Source organism: Callospermophilus lateralis, chromosome 6, assembly GCF_048772815.1.
Source record: "Callospermophilus lateralis isolate mCalLat2 chromosome 6, mCalLat2.hap1, whole genome shotgun sequence".
Taxonomy (NCBI): Eukaryota; Metazoa; Chordata; class Mammalia; order Rodentia; family Sciuridae; genus Callospermophilus; species Callospermophilus lateralis.
The window spans coordinates 102,538,400-102,546,971 of NC_135310.1; the positions used below are offsets into that span (position 1 = coordinate 102,538,400).

General features: G+C 37.9%; 1 non-coding gene across 1 annotated transcript; it reads right to left on the bottom strand.

The window, feature by feature from the left end:
• Positions 1–6,384: 6,384 nt before the first annotated feature.
• On the bottom strand, positions 6,385–6,491 carry LOC143402703 (U6 spliceosomal RNA). Its single transcript, XR_013091766.2, has one exon. It is a non-coding gene; the product is annotated as a U6 spliceosomal RNA (small nuclear RNA).
• Positions 6,492–8,572: the final 2,081 nt, after the last annotated feature.

Below are 8,572 nucleotides of genomic sequence, written 5' to 3' on the forward strand. Positions count from 1 at the left end.
TCCTTCCTTCCTCCCATACAGACCTGTTCTATGATGTCCCACTCACGGGCAATCACTTTCTAATTTAGTAATCCCCTTCCCATCCTATCAGACTGGCCTGCCCAGTCTCCTATATCCTATGACACTGCTCCTACAGACCCTTTTCAATGAACTCTTACCCCCACCCCCCACCACCACCTGCAGGCACCAGGGATTAACCACTGAGCTATTCCACAGCCCTTTTTTATTTTTTATTTTGAGAGAGAGTCTCACTAAATTGCTTAGGACCTTCTTAAGTTGCTCAGTCTGGCTTTAAACTTGAGATCCTCCCTCTCAGCCTCGTGAGTCTCTGGGATTACAGGTTTGCCAAAGCGCCCAGCTTCAGTGTAAACAGTTCATAGAGAATATGCATGAGTAGAAGATTTAATTCCAAACTTTTTGTGAATTGGTTACAATGTTTTATTTATTTATTTATTTATTTGGTAGCTGGGATTGAATCCCAGGACATTTAACCACTGAGCCAAGTCCCCAGCCTTTTTTTATATTTTATTTAGAGACAGGGTCTTGCCAAGTAGCTGAGGTTGGCTTTGAACTTGCAATTCTCCTGCCTCAATCTCCCAAACTGCTGAGATTACAAGGTAATGTCACCATGCCTGACTCAACATTTTATAATTCAAAGTTAATATTTAAAAGTTAAACCAAGTTATTACTAGGTCAGACTAGTTCAATACTCAGTCATTTGAAAACAGCTTTTCTGATTGTTACCATTATTCAGTAGAGTAGATGAAGGAGACAGGAGGGAACAATATTCAAAACAATGAGAGCTTGATCACTGGGTGTGGTGGCACACTCCCATAATCCCAGGGACTCCATAGGCCAAGTATGGAGAATCTCAAATTGGAGGCCAGCCTCAGCAATTTAGTGAGACCCTGTCTCAAAATAAAAAATAAAAAGGGCTAGGCATATAGCTCAGTGGTAGACCACCCCTTGGGTTCAATCCCCAGTACCAAAAAAATAAGTAAGTGTTCGAAAGAGACCAAAGATCTGTGAAATGGTGAGAGGCCACAGTAACTCATGTCTACACCTCACTTCACATGGATCTCTTGTAGGGGTCCACATGGGGCAAACTCAAGTTCTGCTTTTCAAACTTACTTTTCTGTACTGGGGGTTGAACCCAGGGGCACTACTACTGAGTTACACCTGCAACCTTTATTATTTTTTATTTTGAGACAGAGTTTAAATTGTTGGGATTGGACTCAAACTTATGATTCTTCTCTTTCTGTTCTTTGGGGACCATCTGTAATTTTTTCTGTGAATACATATTTTCTTTCCAAGATTGGTTGAATTTGCAATTGTAAAACCCATCAATATAGAAGATCAACTGCATCATCTTATTTTTATTTACTTAATAGCATTTGTTATTATGCACTTTTTAAAAAACTTAAACTACATCATAGAAGAATTTTTTGTTGTTGTTGTTACTAGGGATTGAACGTAGAGATGCTTTACCACCGAGGCAGGTCTTAGGGCCATGCTAAGTTGCTGAGGCTTGCTTTGAATTCACAGTCCTCCTGCCTCAGCCTCCTGAGCCACTGTGATTACAGGCATGTGCCACTGACCATCAAAGAAAATTTTACATGATATCATAAAATGGAAAACCATTTGCCAAAATGGAAAGTAGCTAAAAATAAGTACAACAAAAATAAAACCATATTTTGTTTTACTTATTTATTTATTTGCAGTGTTGGGGATGGACTCTAAGACCTTGTGCATACTAGGCAAGTCCTGGTTCTACCATTGACAAACATCTCTAGCTCTTAAAACAGTATTTTAAATCTAGCATAATACTGTAGCCTGTTGAGGGGTGGAGTCCTTTGTTGAAAGGATGATTAGCAACTGTGAGGTATCTTCTCAGTTTAATCAGAATGGCTGAAGATGCATTGAGCCATTATTCTAGTTACAGTGAGCCTCAGACCTCTTTTAGTGTTCATTTGCACATTAGGGAAGTCTTCCTGGAGCCCACACCTTGGCTGACGGGGAAGAGTTCTGGCAAAATTATATTTCTTGAGAGCCCTGTGTGAGCTCAGGTTAGGGGTAGGTTTGGCTGAACATGCAGCCTTTTCTGAAGATAATGCACACTAACATCCAGAGGCGTCTGGCCCCACAGGGCAAGCATTAGGGCCTCTGCCACTCAGACTGTGCACAGACCTGGCCAGGCCCCACGTGCCTCATGCAGATAGTCAAGCAAGGAAAAGCAGGCTGTTTTCTTTCTTTCTACTGGAAACAATCAGGATAGACAGGCAGGAGAAGAAAGTGCCGCAGAGAGCTAAGAAACTGCTGCAGAAGTAGGCTTCCTGCAAAACTGGCTCTGCAGCTCCCCCTCCCCCTTTTAAATTTAGTCTTTACTCAAGGCTGCAGCTACTGTCCCTGACTACAGCAGAAGATTTAAAGACAAGATAAATCTTTTAATGTTATGATGATGTGGGAGACAGAGCCCTGGAATTAAAGGAGGAGACCTGAAATCTGATCCTCGTTCAATGCTTAGCTATTATGATGACACTGAGTGACAGAGCCCACTGCCTGCCATTTTCCATTAATTTTTCTTTCCCTGTGTGAACTGATCAGGCTCTGAGGGCCACCAATGTAAGATGAAAATGATAGTATTTAACCCCCTTATGAAAGGGAGGAGACTGAACTAGTTAATCCCTTGTAACCATCAGTTTAGGGATCATAAAATCCTATCAGTTAGAGAAAAACAATTGTACAATGGTGCAAGTCCTGGACCCAAAGCAAGGATGAGATACTACCATGCTCACCCAAACCGCAGCCAACACAAGACTGTTGTTTATAGAGACCCAACTGTGCACAGTAATGATGGTGACAGTGGGTAATTTTTATTGAGTATTTATTCCTCAATAACAGCACTATGAGTTAATTTCTACCTCTATCTACCCCACTTTATTTGTATTTTATTTTTTGGTGCTGGAGATTGAACCTAAGACCTTGCACAGTGCAAAGCATACATCCTTCTTCTGAGCTACACCCGCCACCCTCTTTCTCCACTTAAGATGTAGAGACTAGCTGGGAGCCGTGGTGCATGCCTATAATCCCAGCACCTCCAGAAAGAGGCAGGGGGATCACAAATTAGAGGAAAACCTGGGCAACCTAGCAAGACCTGTCTCAAATTAAAACATAGAAGGGCTAAGGATGTAGCTCAATGATAGAGTACCCCTGGATTCAATTCCCAATACAAAAAAAAATGTAGAAACAGCTACAGTATAGCTCAGTGATAGAACACCTGCTAGCATGCATGAGGTCCTGGGTCCCCAGCATGACTAAAATTTTAAAAATCAAAATAGATGCAAGACTGAGGCACAGAGAACTCAAGTCATTAGCATATGGTTTACAATTGTTGAACCCTGATGCAAAGACCACCAACTCCAATTTTAAATCAAATTAAAGCAAGCTTGTATTTGTGTACACAAAGAGAGCTGATCAGTGACTGTCTCCCCAACATGGGCTAGAGACCAGCACCCCAGCTTTCCAGGAACAAGGTTTTATAGCACCAAAAGTTGCAAATGGGGGTGTCTTGAGAACTTACAGATACAGGATTTTGACAAGCATAATAAAAAGGCAGATTGTAGGATTAATGATCTACATGACTTAATATTTCAAGGTAGGGAATAAATTTAGATCCCGACATCAGAGGCACCACTGAGGTTTTAGAGAGGGTTGTTATCTGGTGAGGGAGAGCCAGGCATAGGTGAGTTCAAGGCATGGGTAGAAATTCCAAACAAGTTCAGAAATCACAGTAATTGGTTGTAAAACAGAAATTAACTTTTCATGATTTTGTGATGAGATGGCTCTCAATCTTGAGATGGAATTAGGCTGGGTTCATCATTCCCCCCTTGTCTTATGTGTCCCTTTCAAATCTGGAAGGAGGAAGAGCTCTGAACGAATTTTAATCCCTCAGGTGACAGTCCCCAACTTCCCAGACTCACCCAAAACTGGCTTCCCTGATCTGACCTTACTCGATTTACCTATCTATATCGACTGTCTATCTATTTCTGGCTTTATGTTTCCCACTTCTAATTTAGAAACTTCTTTGTGTTGTAAGAAAAAGGAGCGACAACCATTCTGGTTTCTTCGGAGCTGAGAGGGAGTGATGTGGGGTGGGACCAACAGCTTTGGAGTTCAGGTCAGATTGAAGTCTGGTTGGGGAAGAACAGGTTGTAAAGTTATCTGAGGAGGGGTGCTTCTATGAGAGAGTAACAAAAATGATATGAGCACAAAATAAATATTGTAGCATCTAGAACATGTCAATGTATATCATGAAGATGATAGAAGTCAATAATTTCTCACCGGGAGGTGTGAGGGCTGAAAAGTTGTTTCCATAATGAGGCCAGAGTGGACAAGGCTTTATTTGGGAATGTAAAGTTCTAACATCATCAGAGTTATCAGGAATGTAAACACAACATTTAACTTTTAATGCTGCAGATGTCCATCCCCATGAGATGTAGTTAAGCTCTTCAATGTCATCTGATCTTGTCAGATTTTTACTATTATGACCTCCAAGTCTAGTAGAGGACCCTTTATTTCTGTTACTTAGGGTTAGATGACTATGTTAGCAAATATTGATCCTGCCCGTGTAGGAGGTTAGGAAGATCTATAGGTCTTAAACCGACCAAAACTTCTGACTTGGCAGTTTCACTTGATAGTTCTTAGGCATTCCTTCCTAAGAATCTCTCTTTGTAGCCTCCAGTCTTACTTATTTTAGGGGGCTAACATAAGTGTATATCTTAAGTTATAGTTAATTGTTATTATTTATCTTTTAAATGCCCAGGAATGGCTATGTTTTGGTTTTAACTGTCTTTGCTAGGTGTTTAAGATGACTTTTGTTTCTATCTATTATTAAGAGTCAGCTGAGTTTCCATGGGAGTCACTCTTGGGGAAACTTGAGAGCAGTTTCTTAGTTCTGCTAGTGCCATTTGCACTAGGATGGGTCCGTCCAGGTCTTGCTGAGCATGTGGCTTCCCTTGGAAGCATCAGGGATGTCTCCCTTCTCCAGTGAGTCTCCTCTTCATAGCAAGTGCACTGATTGGCTTTCTGTTCTCCAGGGGTCTCATTAATCTCCCTGATTGGGAGGTTATGTGGCTCAGAGTTGCAAAGCTCTTTAGAGAAGTTCCCTGTTCCCTGGATTCAGACTGACTTGGAGGACAAGAGTCAAATATTGGTTTTCTTGGCCCTTTTAATTTAACTTTAATTTTTAAGTCTTGATTTTAAACATCCAGCAAGTCAATCTCATCATTCTTAAATTAAGAATACTGGGATTTCGGGCTGGGGTTGTGGCTCAGTGGCAGAGTGCTTGCCTAGCATGTGTGAGGCACTGGGTTTGATTCTCAGCACCACATAAAAATAAAATGAATAAAAATAAAGGTTCATCAACATCTAAAAAAATATTTTAAAAAAAAGAATGCTGGGATTTAACTTTTTTTTTTAGAGAGAGAGTTTTTTAATATTTATTTTTTAGTTTTCAGTGGACATGAGGTCTTTATTTTATTTTTATGTGGTGCTGAGGATCGAACCCAGCGCCCCAAGTACACTACCGCTTGAGCCACATCCCCAGCTCCTGGGATTTAACTTTAATTTCTATAACCTTACAATCATTTACCCCGTTTTATTAATTGGGGTCTGTACTATCCTATCTGTCCTGTAGGTGATGCCTTATTATCTTAAATTAACCCAGGTTGTGTGTTCTTGAAACAAATGTGGCTTCCCTTGGAAGGGAAACATTAACAGGCAACATTTAGTTTATAAGAAAAATACAAAATAAAATTAACAAAAATAAAAATGTATTTAGTTTGTGTAATAACTATCTTGAATTTTGGCTGAGTTATGTATTATATTCACTGTTTGAGATCCTAGTAATTTTTTTTACACATCCACTGTTTTACATATTGCCATACTAGTGTCTGTTGTATTCTGCTGCCTTTCCTATCCTCTACTTTCCCTCCTCCCCTCCCCTCACCTCCCCTCCCATCTTCTCTCTCTACCCCATCTACTGTAATTCATTTCTCCCCCTTGTTTTTTTTTCCCCTTTCCACTCACTTCCTCTTGTATGTAATTTTGTATAACCATGAGGGTCTCCTTCCATTTCCATGCAATTTACCTTCTCTCTCCCTTTCCCTCCCACCTCTCGTCCCTGTTTAATGTTAATCTTCTTCTCATGCTCTTCCTCCCAACTCTGTCCTTAGTTACTCTCCTTATATCAAAGAAAACATTTGGCATTTGTTTTTTAGGGATTGGCTAGCTTCACTTAGCATAATCTGCTCTAATGCCATCCATTTCCCTCCAAATTCTATGATTTTGTCATTTTTTAATGCCGAGTAATACTCCATTGTGTGTAAAAATATGGAACGCTTCACGAATTTGCGTGTCATCCTTGTGCAGGGGCCATGCTAATCTTCTCTGTATTGTTCCAATTTTGGTATATGTGCTGCCGAAGCGAGCACCCTAGTAATCTTAACAACAAAAATCAATCCTGTGAACACAACTTAAAATGAAATGAAGTCTAACCTGCTTTGGAGTCATTCTGACAAGCAGTAAGGTGGGAAGCAGAGCATTATCTCAGGTAAGGCGGAGCTCCTACAAATCTTAGGTGAAGTGTTCTAGTTCTGAAACTGATCTTTGTTTCTTAAATATCATTTCACAAAGTTTACACATATTGTTGCTTGAGTTCACATGAATGTTAGCTAACACAATATGATATTTCATTTAAAATACACATTAAAGAAAGGCTGAGAACTTTTACCCTTTGGTGAAAAGTAGCAAAATGCTTTCATGTTTCACGATATGAACCTTTCTAGGCTCTCATTAACTTAAAATATACTTAAATTGTATCCCAGTGTAAAAAGTAATGTAAAACTTTATATCTTATTGATCACAGATCCGGTTATAGAACATTAAATGATATAAATAAATCCCCAATAAAATTTGTCATCCTTATAAACCCCAAATTACCATACAACTTTAGTTTGGAGAATACCAGCTTGACATAATTTTCTTTTAAAGCTTTACCTTAAAGACTTGTACACCTGAAAGATATGAACATATCTAATATACAAATAAGAGTAATAGCACCATAATTACCTTGATACTTTTATATTAATTAAGTTTAGGTCTTAAGGAAATAACATAATTTCAAAATAACAGTTGTTGTTTAACCATAATTGTATGATCCTTGGGCTGGGGATGTGGCTCAAGCGGTAGCGCGCTCGCCTGGCATGCGTGCGGCCTGGGTTCGATCCTCAGCACCACATACAAACAAAGATGTTGTGTCCGCCGAAAACTAAAAAATAAATATTGAAAAATTCTCTCTCTCTCTCTCTCTTTAAAAAAAAAAAAATAATTGTATGACCCTTAATTCCTTCAAGATTACTTGCTCAAAAAAAAAAAAAAAAAAGAATAAACACAATGTTATGGGTAAATTAATATTTTAAGAAATCCTTGTCTTTTTAATATGTAGATTAAACTTTGGTTTATATCAGTATATTAGCATTTGACCTTAAGGAAAAACTTTAAATAGCCTTGATTGATCCTTTTACATATGTGTGTGTGTGTGTGTGTGTGTGTGTGTATGTATCAACTTATATAGAACTTATAATTTCTCTTTTCCATCTGTTAACCCCCCCTTTTTTTGTTCATAATTTGAAACAATCCTTGTAAGTTTCTGAATTTAGAAAAATTATTTCATTTTAACAAAAAGAAATACTTTATGTTGTTTGCAATACTATTAAATTGAAACAGTTGAAACTTTGGGCCTTTGTATATAGAAATCTTCAATAAACCTATATAGAATCACATCTATTTATAATTTTATGAAAACACAATGTTTAAGTATATAAAATTATACCTTTTGGGACTTTAAGTTTTTAGGAAAAACTTTTTTAGTGATGACAAAGCAACTTTAAATCCTTTCTTCCCTTCATTTACCAATTTATAAAAACATCAATAATGTTACCCAAGGAGTTAAGAGTACTTGATGGTATATTTAACAATTGGCATTTTAACCTTGTAAATTAATCAGATGTCTAATAAACACATTTATAAGTAATTCCATGCCAAATCTATTTTACTTATTTTTATCAAGATATCAGACAAGTATATTGAACAGTATTAGCCATTTCTTCCTTGTTGAAGAAAAGTCCTTTAGTTTGGAGAATACCAAACTAAAGAACCAAGGGATATTAGACATTTTATAGACATTAACATTTTATTAGTTCCTGACCACCTAGAGAGACTTGTGAGTTAAGTTTAATTTTAAAGACATCTTTACTTTCATCTGTTTACCCAATTTAAACTGAACTATTTGAAATCACGTGAATTAAAGGTATTTGGATTCATTTTTTTTTTAATTTTAAAGTGCTCCCTCCTTATATATCTGCCAATTTTCATATCATGTACTTGATATATGGACAAAAGCATATAGACTTACAACACATAACACAAGTGTGACTATGTTAACACAATAGTAAAGGCCTTGTAGCTTTTCTTGGGTGAAATCTCCATTGCAATGTTTAAAAACTCCATAGTT